The 17,498-nt window shown below is 35.6% G+C and overlaps 1 protein-coding gene across 3 annotated transcripts in view; it reads left to right on the top strand.

The window, feature by feature from the left end:
• LOC143378509 (lachesin) overlaps positions 1-17,498 on the top strand; it is a 351,722-nt gene that overhangs the window by 1,131 nt on the left and 333,093 nt on the right. The window lies entirely within an intron of this gene.

The following is a 17,498-nucleotide window of genomic DNA, read 5'->3' as shown; positions in this document are numbered from 1 at the left end:
ATTGTTTTCAAGTATTTAGAATTTTTTAATTAATAAAAATAAAGCCAGACAGCTGCTTCGACTTTTATTATAAACAAACAACCAGGATGCAGAACATGTTTTCCAAAAGCGGCCACTCGTCAATTTTGTTATAGGAAAATTTGAAAAAGAAGCAACTTTAAATATGTAGATCCCTATCGTTCGCAGCAAAATGCTGTCTACCGTACGATTCGCGGATACCGAAAAACGTGTTTGAAATGCACATGGTAACGCGTATTGACAGATGCGAAGCGCGAAAATGAAATTTTGACAAGCCATCGCGGCATGTCTGTTGCTACTCAACCGTTTCGACAGTCCTTCGATTACTTACATATGCAGAACAGGCATAAGTGAAACTGCGCTAAAAATCCCCGCCGACACTTTGCACCGCGTAGTTACCCCCTGACGCGCATACCACGTATCTTCCACTGACGCATCAAACTGCTACGGCTTTGTAGCGCTCTACTATGTTCATTAAATTTCCACAGTGCCATACATATCCGAGTCATGCGATAAACGAGTATTATATTTCACTGGAATAATACATGTATTACTTGAATCAATAATCCAAACAAGGGGAACAGCTAGGGGACAAAGGAGAAAGAAAAATGTTCGACCAATTGGAATCTACATATCCGAAATTAGTTGCTGTCGGAACGTAACGGTCGCGATAAATAAAAGGGACGCGCGAACGGAGAAACACGTTGGATTTTTGGGCGGATGAGAAACGCGAGGATCGCCGTTAATTAAGAGCAAACAGCAACGGTGAGAAGAAGAGCGCCGAAAATTGCGAACGGGGAAAGTGTCGCGATCCATGGCACGTAAGCGCACAGTTTAACGATCTATCCGAACTCGCACCCGTGACACGTAAGGTCAACTCACGCAAAAAGGGACTCGAAATGTACTCCCTCAGGGCGATCATTCGGCCCTTCGTCGTTTGGCACCCGCGGACAAAAAGTCATTTCGCAGCCGGTACATTTTTACCGCAGCAGCGGAACGTGTCATGTGCCGCTGCTTACCGTATTTTACAAAGTTTAGCGCCCCGAACATCTTTTTGTTTCGGCTCCTTTCTTCTCCGCCTCTCTTCCGGCCTGTTTGGGATGTGTAAACCAACGCGACTCGCGGCGCGCACTTGTACTTCTGTAGGGTGTGCGTGCCTCGGTGTTTCCCTAACATCGAGAGATACAACAGTGATCATTGTAATGTATACTTCGGGCTTCCCCCGAGAGGTTTTTGTTGCGTCTATCGCTTCAAATCTGCCAAATTACTCTGCTAAATCTTTACCCCGGGGAATAATTCTCTGCGCTTGGAGACGTTGTCGGAAGATCGCAACTTCTTGCGCTGTATGATTTTTCGCGGCGCTTAATATTTGCAAGCTAAAGTGTCTGAAGACGTGTGCACAGACTGCAAATGGTTTCGCGCAGAAATATTTTCTGTGATCTAGCGTTTATCTGTATATACATGTATGGTGGAAGGAAAGTAGCATGTCAACCTATGGCGCATAAACTTTTCCAGCTAATTAGCTGAAGCTCCGTCGTTTTGAGGACGACTTGAAATTCTATTTTCTAGGAAGATCTTATTGATCGTATTTTCTATTTATCCGCTCCTTGAACTCGACAGTTCTGCGGTATCCATGGTTACTTTGGCCCTGATACATTTTTAAAATTCATTTGGTTAGATCAATAGCTATGAGATATTATAGAAGTTTTAACTAATGCTGATAATATCTTCTCGTAATATCTTCTCCCCTTCAGTGGGGGGAAAATGTTTAAATTCAGTCATTAAAATTAGTCTGTTGCTCTTAAACTTACATAAATATATTGAAAATACTCTATTCTTGATTCTTCACAACTTAAATAATTAAATACAAACAAAGCAAAGCATTATTATTTTATTAAAAAAGCAAAACTGTGATCAACTATCACCTTTCCCCTACAGAGTAGGTAATACACTGCTAGTCAAAATTAAAGGAACACTAAGGTGAATGTCCCAATTTCTGCTCATTTAAGAGGTAACTCGTCATAAAGGAGGTGTAAAAAATTTGTTTGTGCTAAAAATTTTCAGAGTAATTGATTAATTCTTTAATAATAAATCAAGCAATTCATAAACTATTTAAAAATGATATTTCGAGATGTTTAACTGTTAGTAATTTGTAATTAAATATATAATGCTCTAAATGTCCGTATTTCTGCTCGTGAAAAATAAATAGCGATGTATTGCCTCAAGCTCGTGCAACACTCGCGTAAATGTTTAAATAATTTAGAATTATTTTGTTGCAACTATAGTACAAACTTAACTTAACTTAATAATAAGAAAAATACGAAATGAACAGAAATGGGGACATTCACCTTAATAAAAATTTCTGTAAACGCATCGGTTGCAATTTCTTTGTCCTTTTAAGAAAAAAATTAAAAACAAATATTTAAAACGTCACGTTCATTGCTATGACATAACAAACTAGTAACTAAACCCTTTGCACGAAGGTAAGATTTAATTGGTTCGAAACAACCGCACAGTAGTTTTGGCCTTGACATTTTTCATCATAAAGTCTGCATGTAATCATTAGGGTGGTCCTTATTTTTCGACTTCCTTTTTTTTTTTGGTCGCACCCCCCTAAATTGTGACACTTAGTGAGAAAATGATATGTGCGAAATTTTAAAGTGATTGGACAAAGGGAACCCGTGCCACATTTGCGTTAAAGTTTTGAAATTTTAGTGATTTGATGTTAATTTCGCACATCATTGTGTTCCGCTATTATAAAGGAATTAGTGATTGTTTTTTAATAAAAGTCCAATTTCTACGTGAACTCTCATTTCACGACTTCCGATTTTTTTCGTTGCACCCTCCAAAATTGTAACACTAGACGGAAAAATGGTCCCTGAAAAATTTCAAATTGATTGGAAGTCGGCAACCCGTGTCGCACTTTAATTAAAGTCTTGAAGTTTTAGAGATTTTATGTCAATTTTTTTAAATAATTTGATACTACCCTATTGTAAAGGAACACTTAATAGTTCCTTAAAAACTATTGTTTGTTCTGCTATGTATAATAATGATATTTAAACAAAACTTTAAATAATTTACTCAAAAACTTGTGTCGTAGAATCCCACGACCACGTGGATCTGGAAGTTAAACTTGACATATAACGCTGCGGTTTAGTTACTGTATGCAACTACGTGAAAATTCCAGGCTTTTTCCTATGAAAATGCTTCTAATGAAAGAACTTTCTAATATCATAGAAAAAATATCGTTACCTGGCAATCGTGAATATTACCGCGTTTTACTTGTCAAATTTTTTAATAGGTACAATATACTTACAGACATTTTAGGAAAGGCCCATTCATTGTGGAAGAACGACATGTTATATCAGAAAAGTTTACAAAGTGCAACGCATTTATAAGTGGTAAATTATACCACTGAACGTTATGTCAAACTTATATCAGAATATAATAATCTGCTGACAAAAAGTGAGGCAGAAGAACAATATATTTTACAAATAATTGAACATTATAGGAGACTTTACTCTAATGAAAGCAAATTTACAAACACAGAATATATATTGAAAAATACATAGAATTTAATAATATGCTAATTTATTACCTTCAATCTATAATGTATAACTTAAATTTCAATAGAGAGTATTTCGTTTGCAACTATGTAAAAAAAATTATTCCTAAGTACTAATACTATAATCATTATTACAAAAACAAATAATAAACTTTCTGTGCATCAAAAGAACTATAATTTGATTCGAACAACCACCCGACTGCGCACAGTAGTTTATACGCTGCGTTATATACTAATTTTAAGAGATAAAACTCAAAGATTTCGTATACATTTCTGTAAGTAACATACATATTATTATTATTCATCTAATAAATTGTGCTTTCATTAAAAAATATTCACTGATACTTCAAAAATAGCTGAAAACAATTATGTTCGAAACTGACAAGAAGTCACTAAAATTTCAAAACTTTAACTCAAATGTGGCACGGATTGCCATTATCCAATCACTTTGAAATTTTGCACATATCATTTTCTCATCAAGTGTCACAATTTAGGGGGGTACGATAAAAAAAAAACAAAGGACCACCCTAGTAATATGCGCACGTGATTATGAAGCTGGTGTAAATCGTGTATTTTTTGTTCCCAGATTTTTAGACTGTTTTGTTTGGGCGTATTAAAAAATATTTTTCCACTATCGAACAAAATATTTCACAACACATACGCTCTTCTAATGTCAAACTAATCTGCCATTGTAAACTTTTATAAGCCGGCAACTTGTAACTTTTCGATCTTCGCAACTTAATAAATTCAACAATTTGTTCAAACAAAAGCAATTTTCACTTTCAAATACTTTGTCACCAACAACTTTACCATTTCTGATAATTCAGTCTTTACCACCGTTTCTCCTAATTTTTCTCATATTTTCAGTGCAATTAAGTGTGTCTCGCGTTTTCATTCTTTTCTTCCTTCCTTGTCCCACATCTAAAATTAATACGTAATACAGAAATATGTAATTATTTCCATTCTGACAAATTACTTACAGAGAACAAATGACTGACACCACTATCGAAACGAACGCGAAACTGGCGCGGCTGATGACGAAAGTGACACTATCATGTCGTTGCTTACTTGACATGGCGTTGTTACTTTTTAAAGCAACGCATCACATGCCCCGGAAAAATTTTCGGCGAACGAGTTCGGAAACTGTGTGCACAACCGAAACACGATGTGCAATCGTTGCGCGCACACAGACGGGTCTCTTTTCATTCGTCCCGTACGTACACGTGCACACGTGAAACGCACTTTTTTTTTCTGCTCATCATCTTGACATACGGTAACTTTTCATCGCGCTTTTATACGTGCGTGTAACTCGCACATGGGAACAAGTTGTTCGGTAAGACAGCAGTATACCTTTCCACATTATAGGAAGCACTTAGGGAGGTGGCAAAGGTATGCAAGATCGAAGGGGGAGAGTTTGGAAAGCAGGAAAGGGGAGAGCATGGGAAGCGACCGCGGGAAATCGCATGCAGCGCGACCTACTTCGAGAAACAGTCGGAATTCGGGATTCGTTATTAAGAAAACTTCGGTGCCGGCCGGTGGTATGAATTTTCCAGGTCTCACGAGGGAACCCGAGGGTTGTCAAATTTATTTGTGTTGCACGTCCAATTACGATTACGTCAGTGTTTCTTCTTAGAGCACACCGAAATTTCTTCGTTACTCCTGCGAGATCTATAGTCCTGTATTTCTGCAAGTTTAGCTACTAAAACGTTTCACGTGGTAGACACAATTCTGGCAACATAAATTGTATTACCTCCTATTTACCAGATTAATTTTTCTGCTTTTGTCCTCCTGCTTTCACTTTTCCTCCTCAGCTTCCTCGATAATCACGCGGCTTGGTTCTTCTTTATGTTCGTCTGAAAGTTACTCTCTAGTATGTATATTATACTGTAATTCGTCACTGCCCGGCTTTCTCATTCAACTCTTTTTGTTTAATATATTGATCAGTTGGCGAATGAAAACTGACTACTTAATGAGAATCTTGATGAAGAAATTTAATATCGCTCGGTATTGCGGTTCTCCTGTACACGATGAACATTGTACCGAGAATTGCATGTTAAAGGTAACGCGCATTCTGCAGACTTTGCCAGAAACTAATTTCGCTTTATTAATTTGCTTGGGAAATATTTATTGTACGTACTTTCCATCGAACAGACTTCTAAATCCTTCTGTCAACAGGGTAACATACGAGCACGTGCTTTCAAAATTGTCTGCAACATTATCGTCAACAATTATGTAAATGAGAAGCAAAATCTTAAACAATATAATTTGAATTTATCAATTTTTTTAGAAACTGTAGATTACTTTTTTTTTTATTAGTCTCTTGTAAGACGAGTTTTATTTCAAGGGGTCGTTAATATAATAGAAATAAATTCGTCTTTAATTTGTTTATTAACTCGGCGGGAGGCGCTACTGGGTAAAATTTACCACAGAGGCGCTAGTTGCGAAAATATGAAGACTGTTTGAGCTTTCTTTACAATTTTTTAAAGAACTTTAATAAAGGTTTTAAGATATTTCATAAATTTTGTTTGATTCTTAAAACACTGTACTTTAACAAAACAATTACAAAGTTAAAAAAAAATATTTCAAGGGGTCGCTAATATAATAGAAATAAATTCTTCTTTAATTTGTTTATTAACTCGGCGGGAGGCGCTACAGGGTAAAATTTACCACAGAGGCGCTAGTTGCGAAAATATGAAGACTGTTTGAGTTTTTCTTACAATTTTTTAAAGAACTTTAATAAAGATTTTAAGATATTTAAAAAAATTTGTTTGATTCTTAAGACACTGTACTTTAACAAAAAAAGTACAAAGTTAAAAAAAATATTTCAAGTGGTCGCTAATATAATAGAAACAAATTCTTCTTTAATTTGTTTATTAACTCGGCGGGAGACGCTACTGGGTAAAATTTACCACAGAGGCGCTAGTTGCGAAAATATGAAGATTGTTTGAGTTTTTCTTACAATTTTTTAAAGAACTTTAATAAAGATTTTAAGATATTTCAAAAATTTTCTTTGATTCTTAAAACACTGTACTTTAACAAAAAAATTACAAAGTTAAAAAAAAATATTTCAAGGGGTCGCTAATATAATAGAAATAAATTCTTTAATTTGTTTATTAACTCAGCGGGAGGCGCTACTGGGTAAAATTTACCACAGAGGCGCTAGTTGCGAAAATATGAAGACTGTTTGAGTTTTTCTTACAATTTTTTAAAGAACTTTAATAAGGATATTAAGATATTTCAAAAATTTTCTTTGATTCTTAAAACACTGTACTTTAACAAAAAAATTACAAAGTTAAAAAAAATATTCTGCAACCATGGGTTTTTACGTTTCAATTTTGGGTATTTTTGACCCGGTAGTGACAACCTGTGTTATAATATGGGGTGTGCCTCCCATCGGGTTAAGTACATTTCAAAATCACTCTGTCTTTTTCAAACAGAACTATATATTATATAATTACCATGTAGATATTACTTGACTCGTAATGACTTTGTACCTAACGAGAAAACAAATGTATCCATGTATGTACACCTACATGATAATTCTGCATTGAATGGGTTGCGAATACATACACGTGTACACATATACGGATGATGAAAGAGACAGAACCAGGGAAAAATATGCGTATCTGTATTTCTCTGTCTCACTTGCGACCGTTTAAATATAAAAATATATTCACCAAGATCATTTGAAAATTGGGATATACTTCCAAATGGCCCCCCAGTGGCCAATCGATACAAGATTTGTGGGAAAGGGAGGGGAGAGGGTGTGGGCCCTAAATCTAAAATTGTAGCTTCGGGTATTTATTAGATTCCGAAATATTAATAACAAAATATTGTTAATTTTTTTTACAAATTATTTTTATGAACTGCATACAGGTAACCCTAACGGGGATCCATCCCGCCCCTCCCCCCAATTTATTCTACGGACAGTTGGCCGCATGCCCCTCAGGCGCTTAAAAGGCACGCGTATTTAGCTGAAATTCAAAGCTAATTTTCTCGAAAACGAAGCGCAATATTAAAAATTGTATTCTATATTTTCGTCTTATTTTGGCCTGTAAAATCCCCCCCCCCCCCCGCCCCTCTAGAGTATTGACTATCAATAGAGTAATAGGTATCCACCCTGTATAATAGGATGGATCTCATCCGCAAGTGTCTGGTTCAAATCTCCAAACTCACATCTGTTCGCTGCCATGCTTTCTGCGTCCCCTGCACTAATCTAGCCCCAACTAATACCCGGAACAAGTTGGAAAGTGGAATGCGTTGTGTCGGAATAAGTCCACAGAAATACTAAAAGTTTTTTACTAATATCTCGGAAAGTAATAAATTCCCGAAGCAACAATTTTAGATTTAGGGTCCACACACCCTCCCCACCCCCCCCCCCCCTCAAACCTCGTGACGATCGGCCACTGGGGCCATTCGGAGAACAGCCGAAAATTGTCTTCTCATCATCAGGTACAAGAATGTAGCAATAAAACAACGAATCAAATGAAACGGAGAAAAAAAGAGGTTTAGATCTGGAATAGATTTTATAAAAAAAATCAACGCAACTGCTATATTTTTATGATTGATTATTGCAGTCTAACCATTTTATGAGTTTTTAAGGTGTTAAGGAAGAATTCCTTCCCGTCACCTTATAGTTTTCTTCAGATTAAATATGTCCTTGAAATACGTTTCCCGAAAAAATAATTTTTTAAAAAATATTCGAGATGACCTTTATACGCGAAGTACAGTAAATCCTCGTTATAGCCCCGATTTTACCATGCGTAGTACGCCCGGTGACTACCCCCACCATTTCTTGAAATCCTTCGGTCGAGAGTGATCGAACCCGGGAACGAGCGAAAGGGAACGAAAGAGTCGACGGCAACTTCGTGTCAACTGTTTCGTCCCCTCTCGCTCGCTCTTCGGTTTTCTTACTCGCGGCATTGGCCGCACGGAATAGTGTCCGCAACGCGTCGTACACCCGCCGCCAGCCCCGTTCGTCGGGTTTAAGGGGGTATACCCGTTTGAACCCTCGGAAAATGTATACATTTTGTGGATTTTTTTACAAGTCAACGGTTTGATGCAGATTTCCCGTTTTTTAACTATGTTTACATAGTATTATGAACTACTTATAAAAAAAGTTTCAGTTAAAAAACTATTGTTTTTCGGAAGTTACGGATACATGTCCGAAAGTCTCTCGATTTTAGACGGCTAAACGGTGGCCCTAAAAACTCGCGCTACGTTCAACCAATTCACTTCCAATTTTGCATGCAGAATCATAATAAGATTCCGCATCGTCCAACGAAGGCTTTTTTTATTTCGATTCCCCGTTTATTATTTATAAAGGAAAAAGGTGGATTTTTCTCTTAGAAAAATTTAACTTTACCTTTGATCTCTCACCATTTCTTTATTTTTCAAAATTTTCAAAATCGCCTTCGTTGGACGATGTGGAATCTTATTATGATTCTGCATGCAAAATTTGAAGTAAATTGGTTGAACGTAGCGCGAGTTTTTAGGGCCACCGTTTAGCCGTCTAAAATCGAGAGACTTTCGGACATGTATCCGTAACTTCCGAAAAACAATAGTTTTTTAACTGAAACTTTTTTTATAAGTAGTTCATAATACTATGTAAACATAGTTAAAAAACGGGAAATCTGCATCAAACCGTTGACTTGTAAAAAAATTCACAAAATGTATACATTTTCCGAGGGTTCAAACGGGTATACCCCCTTAATACGAATGTTTACTGCACCCTACATAACATTTTTCTTAAAGAATTTAGTATTTGTAATTTATCATTTAATCGTAATTAATGTGTAGTGGTATTTGCGTTAAAATTAATTAGTTGCATTTTTCCTGAAGTTCAACGGATTCCATATATTATTTTCTTATTTCTTCAATATAATTCTGCTCCTCTTTTCAGTTATCTGATCTGTCGTTAAATATTGTTACTGTGCCTTGCAAGACACACAATGTTAATTAATTACTTATGTTTGAAAATTACGTCGCGCTTTACAGAGCGAAGGAAATTTCAAGCTAGCTTTTGAAGGTCGCACGAACATTGCACCCCTACGGGCGAGGAACTCCATCCGTTTCCGGATTTACTCCCGAGATTTCAAGCAATTCGTATAATCTTACGTCGTTAACTTTATTTCTTCGAGCGAGCAAGTTTTCGGGCGCAATAAGTTAAATTATATGCAATTTCTAATTTCTCTGTCTGATAAGAATGTTTCCTTATTCAGGGCTTTGCATGGATATATTTTTTAATGTCTCGAAATTAGCAAAGCAAAATCTTATTGCGTGTTATCAAGAACTTTATGTCGTCTCTCAAGAATGGGAACAAGAGATAAGAGAGAAGAAATACATTGTATGTCATGGCGGATCCTCCGTTTCGTCAGACTTAAGATTTTCCTTCCCTTATGCATAACTTTTTATCCCTCATTTTATATATTTCTTTGAGCTTTTACATTTGTGTTATTTAAAACATCCACATAAAATATTTCTTTGTAAATAATAAGAAAATACTCAAACGCGTGCACATTCTGTAACATAATAAAACAAAACGATTTTAAATAAATTTAGAATATTATTATCATAAAATAGTACAATTTAGCACTTATTAGAAGAAGTATTTTAAATTATATTTTCGTACTAGCTGTCGCGTAAATTTCATACGAACACGTTTTCAACTATCTTAACCTACCACGCGTCACATATGTACATATCTATGTATGTATCCGTGATGCATCGATTCTTCGTGAGAGCCTGTTGTCATACATATGTGACACTTATATCTGTGGTTGTAAGGAAAAACGCCGCATGCCACAATTTCAAAAAAATTTAAGTTTATGCATTAATTCAGCTGTAGAACATAGGATTTTTGTATAGGGTAAGTCAAGGTGAGATGGTCTTACGGGAGAGATGGGCAGTGACAGTATTTTTTAGAAGGAAACTCCAGATGAAAAGCAACATTCTTACAAGGGATGATCCCGGACCCGAAAATTCAAAAAATTCTGAAACTTTGTCAGTATGTAGGGGATTTCCTCCTGATTACAACGCAATTTTTGTTTGCTGCCCAACTTCACTCGAAGGGGGTGAAATTAACCCCTGAAAATTCGGCTATTTTCCGATGTTGCGTTATAACTCGCGAACTGTAAGAGATAGAAAAAAAGTTTCAAGACAGAAGTTACTTCTTTTAATTAGATCTATCATTTGGTAAAAAAATTATTTAACAGCTCCCGAGTTATCACACAAAATTGGAAAGTAACCGATTTTTCAGGGGTCATTCACACCCCATTAGAGTGAATTTGGGCAGCAAACAAAAATTGCGTTGTAATCAGGAGGAAATTCCCTACATATTCACAAAGGTTCAGAATTTTTTGAATTTCCGGGTTCGGGATGTTCCCTTGTTTGTTAAAACTGTGGGAATAGAACGTTTTTAAAGGTTTGTAAATCCACTGTGAAATTTAAGCTAGTGCTTCAAAATGTTTGATCTATATTTTGGTCACCTTGTTTGTGTTATTTATGCTGAATATTTTTAGTTCTCAAGATGTATTTTCGATAGTGTATTGTTTACAGTGTTTTTAACCGTAAAGTATTCAGGGTTCCGTTTGTTAGTTTAAGTGAAATGGGAATGATCATCTTATCAGGGCTTTAAGGGAGAGATGGTCAATTTTTGTCCGGGAGAGATGGACATAGCTGTATTTGATGTAATTTCAGATATTTTGAAGGTTGTTTTTGTAGGTATAGCCTAGAATGGTCCTAGCAATGATCGCGGTCCATCTAATATGGTCTCTACTAATTTGAAACCGAATGTACACTTGAATCAACCAAGTACCGCGGGTCTTGCTGCTGAAATTGATGAAGAACGTACGCCAACCCAAGTTTTGGAAGATACTGTTCCTGTGCCGCTCAAAACTTCCCTACTCGGAATCCCGTCAAACAACCGAGAAAATTAATAACGTCGCAAACACATATTATCACTCGAAAAATGAGTGACAGGGCAAAGGCGGAAAAATAATTAAAACAACAAAAGTCCTCTAAGAAAATAAAATTTGGCAATAAATGTGATTCCGTTCGAGAGTCTGCCTTTGACATTAATAATTGCAGAGGATGCGGAGAAAATTATTTTGAAACGAAAAAAAGAAGAAGACTGGCTAAGATGTAAGTTATGTGGTTATTGGGCTCATGAAAATTGTACAGCATTGGGCGCGGATTAGACGACTCACAGAAGCCCAAAGAAGTTTTGAGCGGGTAGAAACAAAAGTGGACGAAAACTAGAAAGGATCTGTGATAACTAGGTAAGATCCACAACTTGTTAGCCTGAAAGGTACATATACCTTTGGGTTTCTAGTTTTCGTCCACTTTTGTTTCTGCCCGCTCAAAACTTCTTTGGGCTTTTGCTGTGAGTCGTCTAATCCGCATGTTTGACACATAGTGCAAAACGCTGTACAATTTTCATGGGCCCATCTTTCCCGGACATTAAGGGAGAGATGGGCAAAGGCACTTTTTTTCATTTGTGAAATTTGTGTGTTAAATAATAATTTTTCGTTTATTGATATTAACGGATATGTAGACAAAGGATTGAAGTTTTGTTCTACATCATTTTCGTTGCTTTATTTCAAATAGGTTGGCTGTAGGAGCCTTCAAACGAAAATATGACCATCTCACCCGGACTTACACTATATAAAAAAAAAAAATGCATGAAATTAAATTTATATGTTCAAAAAAATAATGCAATTTAACCGAAGTCCAATATTCAACTCATACACATTTGACAAAATAACGTAAATCCACAAAATTTGGAGACTACGAAGATTACTCGTCTCTTTCTTTTGTAATCGCTTTTTATTTTCTATTTTTATTAATCCACTTGAATAACTATTTCTTTTACAATACGATCCCTGATGCAAGTAAGCTTCAAACGCTTTTTTCTGATCTTACATCATAAGTGTAATTCGACATTTATTTCGACACGTTGATAATCGTGTAAATTTTCTCGCCAAAATCGTTTTCCCCGAAGTTATGTTGTATGATACATTAGAATTCTTCTCCTTTTCTGATAGCTCGAGTTTCGATAAAAATAAGACTATTACTTTCTTTATGCGAGTTATTGTTCGCATCAGCATTTTCTGAATAACAAATTGAAAAAATCAATATGTATATTACTTTATCGTCTATCTTATACAATTATACCATAATACAATAAACATTTTATTTTTTGTGTGCAGATAAAATACTTATATTTAACAGATTTAAGATTATGTTCGATGTGAACCTATATTATTTAGTTTCATGAGCTGCAGTTATAATGTACCTGTCTCCAGAAAATTCATCTGTACCCGTCAAATCAGTATCTGTTGAATCCTGGGCAATGAGATCTATTTTCACATAGGTGTATATTTCACACATAATATAGTTGAATTTTTAAGTAGAGGTCCATTAAACTGTCCTAAATTAATTTAAGACGCTTATCACATAACGCGCAGGATCACGTTGAATGAACGGGAACGCGCTAAAATGCCCGCGTCTCGTGTAGAATGCTCGCATCTTGCCTACAACGTTTATACTTTGCTTTAGAGAAACTACTCAACTGCGACACGGTCAACAGAATAACTCAAGTCCAGTGCACTCGCGTCGTTCTGCCTAAAGTGTCCGTAAATTATTACTATTCACTTTATAATTATTTACGTTAATGATTCGAAAATTAAATATTATGCAAAGTGAAGGAAATATTCGTTTATATCTTTAAAAAAACAAGGAAAGATTGCTAAGAAGGAGAATATTAGTGTTTCGAACCTTAAACGACAATATCACAAAAGTGGAAACATGTGACATGCGCCGTTTTTCCTTACAACCACAGATATAATATGCGGCACATTGTTTCCTATTTACTAGATTTTCTGTGTGTACAAGTAAAAATCTGCGGTATATTGTACAAAACTAAAAAAAAAATCATGTTTTGTGGCGTCCGTTTTTCTGCACCCCACGGTGGTAGCGAACGTGTTAAGTAAAGTAGAATTATAGTAGAGTTTTAAATATTATCATTGGAAGCCACTACCGATGTCAGTAATCTCTATATTGTAACTTCGTGGCGTAGAATAGTGATGTATTGTTTTGTTTCGATATAAGTTCGACGCTTGGGGGACACACCGAACCTATAGCGAAACGGTACGCTAGTGGACTCGCTTTGTTCTTTGCCGCCTTCTTTCAATAAGACGATAGCCGCCGCTATCTCGACCGAAATTTATAGCTTGTCGCTGTCGCGTGCCCTCTCGCTTAGGCCCGTTACGCACTGTCCACCAGTCGCTGGCAACTTGGTCGACGAGAGACCACAAAACCTTTGTTATATGCCGCCACCAAATCCGTATGAACTCCTATATTTCCGTGTACCTCGTGGTCGCCGGTAATTTACCGACAGTGCGTAACGGGGCTTATTCCCAATCTCTCGCAATTGCTGCGGCGACTACAAAAGAAGTAGTGGGGGTAGAAATGTACTTCTAACGAAACAGGAGACCCGGACTTATAACAGGACAACATCTGTATATGCAAATGTTGAGTAGATGCTAGCGACTTATAAGATCAATAGGGTATGGTTTATGTTTCACACATTTTTCAAAAATTGTTGACGTTACAGGGAATTCTTTAAACTTTGTAAGCTTATTTAGGTTCATTATTGGATTGAGAGAATTATGGAACGAAATGTGTATAATAAATAATATTTTCAAAGGTTTTGATTTTTGTAGCTTATTATTAGAGGCAGTAAACTACCCTATTCCCTTTAAACCAACAGTACTTTCTCTCGATGTCTGATGATGATCCTGTTTTTGTAATATCGCTCACTAGTTTAAATGCCTTTAACTCTTGTAAATGTAATTCAGCAAATGAATTTCTGGAAAACTTAGTGAAGTATAATAAAGAAGAATGCTCCAGAAATCGGATTGCAGATTTTCAAAATTTTCAGTTCTAGTCAACGCTTCAGGTTAAAGGAATTAAACTACTAAATTTGACCACCCCCGCTTTAGGGAATAAACTAAATTTACGAAAGTCTAGGAATCCGCTTACCCTCCAGAAATCGGATTCCAGATTTTCAAATTTTTCAGTTCTAGTCAGCGCTTCAGGTTAAAGGAATTAAAATACTAAATTTGACAACCCCCACTTTAGGGGATAAACTAAATTTACGAAAGGCTGTAATGAAGACTAATAACATACTAAATTGAAACATCATCATATATTGAAGTAATACATTTTTCGTATTGCTTAATCAAACTGTTAATTATAATTTAGTGATTAGAGTTATGGTATGCCAATTTAGAGGTAAAGTTAATATGAAGTACAAGGTGAGTCACATAACTTGTCCACCCCGAATAACTTCTAAAATATGTGTTCTACAAAAAAAAGTTTTATATAGACACTAGGGGGGCTACGCCCCCCTGGCGCCTCCGGCGCCCACCCCCCTGGGGCTCGCTTCACTCACCCCCTTCGTTACTGGTTCCCTTTTCTGCAAAATTCACTGTTTGGTTCAGCAGGTGTTTTCGTTTGGTTTTAAAACGTGACATAATCGACTGAAAGCTATAACTTCCGCGATGTTTTAATTTACAATTTTAAAACGCAACATGAATTTTAAATTCGAACAGTATTCCATTAAACCTGTATAAATCTCGAAAAGAAGAACACCAAACACATATCTGTATATTATTTATAATATCGTTACAAAAACCGTGACAAAATCGATAAAAAACAATGAAATCGTCACTTATGATTTAATAGATATAGGGTAGAATCCCGAATAAAAATAGCAATTATATTAAAAAAAAATAAGCCTAACTAACCCAGACCAAACCGTGATCTTTACCGCATTTTTATGATTTACAATAATCCTATTTTAAAGAGTTACAAAGAACTTGTCCATTAAAGGACAATGGCTTCCATGATCATTTTAAAACACAACATGAATTTAAAATTCGAACAGTATTCCATTCACCCTGGACAAATGTAGAAAATAAGGACACCAAACACTTTTTAAATAACCTCCATTTAAAGCGTTTCACAAATCGTAACATGACTCCCGTGATGTTTTAGTTTTTCATTTTGAAACGCCACATGAATTTTAAATAAGAACAGTATTCGATCAAACCTGTATAAATGGCGAAAAGAATGACACCAAACACATTTCTGTATTATTTATAATATCCCCACTTTAAAACGTTACAAAAACGTGACATTTAAAGCGTTACAGAAAACTTGACAAAATCGATAAAAAAAAAACAATAAAATCCTCGTCACCTATTATTTTATAAACATAGGGTAGATTGCACGGTATCCAAGTAACGATTTTAAAGAACCTATTTGTTTACGAGACATCAAGGTGATCTGGAATGTTTCAAATGGAATGCGTACTATTTTGTATCAAAATTTAAAACAGCAGTGAATTTTCTATGAGAAAGTATTAAGCTTTATTTCTCCTAAACCTAATAATAGTGACAGTTGGAAGGAAGACAACGGACATCGCTTTGAGCATCTGCTGTAACTATATACCATTCCATATAACAGTAAATCTACCCCCCCCCCCCCCACCACATCTATTTGCAACCGATCTGCACAGTTCCCACTACTGCCTGCGCACGCGATTGGTCGTAGCGCTTTCTCTGCCGGTTTCCTACTCAACAGCCTCCTCAGAGTCATCGTTGCGCGGAACGAGTCTACTCTTAAGGGGGTAGACTACTGTGACGGCCCGAAGAGATAGGTAATCTTCTGATGCAAGTTGCAGAGAAACTAATCAGCCGATTAAATTGCGGTTTAACACTCGATTTTGGCATATTGTAAAGCGTTAGAAACCATTATAAAAAATTAAGAAAATAATATAGATATGAGCCGTTTATCTTGAAAGTGGCGTAATTTATGTTCGAATCGAGATATCGAAGGGTTTGCGTTGGATTAAATTTAAAAATATGGGTAACAGATAACATAGTAATATCGTGTTTTTTGGTTACCAAGGGTGTCAAATTTATCATGCCAATTAGCATAATTAACATTATTTAAGAAATAATATGTGTTTGATGGCTATGAATGGACTTTCGCCGCTTTCAAAATCAATGAAATGACGTTTTCAATTCTTAAGAAAGCACCAATCCATAGGAAATGTAAATTTCCCTTGAAATAAAAATAAGTGTACACACTTCTGTTATAAAATAAAAAAAATATTCAACTTTTATTCTTTGTTAAGTAATTTTTACATTAAAATTAATAATGTTTTATTAATTATTATTCTGTCTTCTCCAGTCTTTGTATGCGGGAGAGATTTAAAATAATTATGGTGTGCAGGTGGTATATTATATGATAAATCCATTAAGTCCTTATATTTTAGGTGTGTGATTGTTCTCATTTTTTTTCTCGTCCAAGTCGCGTATTCCAATACATTTTTCGTGCATTTTATTTGTTTGCTGTAGTTTTAGTTGTGACTGCTTTATGTCCCGCAGACATTTACTTTGTAATATGCAATTAATTTGTTATATACAAATTATTAACAAATTGCTGAAAATTACAAGGGCATATCCAGAGACCCGTATGAATCCGTCAGCGGATCGAAAGTGAAATTTGAGATTAAATTGTTTATAATAAATTCATGGCACGTTGATAATTAAACTGCTGCCGTGATAATTAAACATAAAGCTGTGATCTCAACAAATTTTATTGCACAATATTTTCCGTATCCATTTGAAACTCTCACAATAGGACTTACGCCACTTTCAAAATAAACGTTTTCGTCACTTCATTAACCAGCATATTTTCGTTTCACAAAATTTTAATGACTTTAAATATATTAGTAACAATTTGCTTCAGAATGAAAAGATCGTGTAAAAATGTAACTATTAAGTTAGCTAACTCGATTGTTTTGGAAAATGGACTTACGCCACTTTCAAAATAAACGGCTCAT

Source organism: Andrena cerasifolii, chromosome 2 (assembly GCF_050908995.1).
Source record: "Andrena cerasifolii isolate SP2316 chromosome 2, iyAndCera1_principal, whole genome shotgun sequence".
Lineage (NCBI taxonomy): Eukaryota > Metazoa > Arthropoda > Insecta > Hymenoptera > Andrenidae > Andrena > Andrena cerasifolii.
Note: the sequence above shows the minus strand (reverse complement) of the source record. Positions and strands in the feature narration are given on the sequence as shown.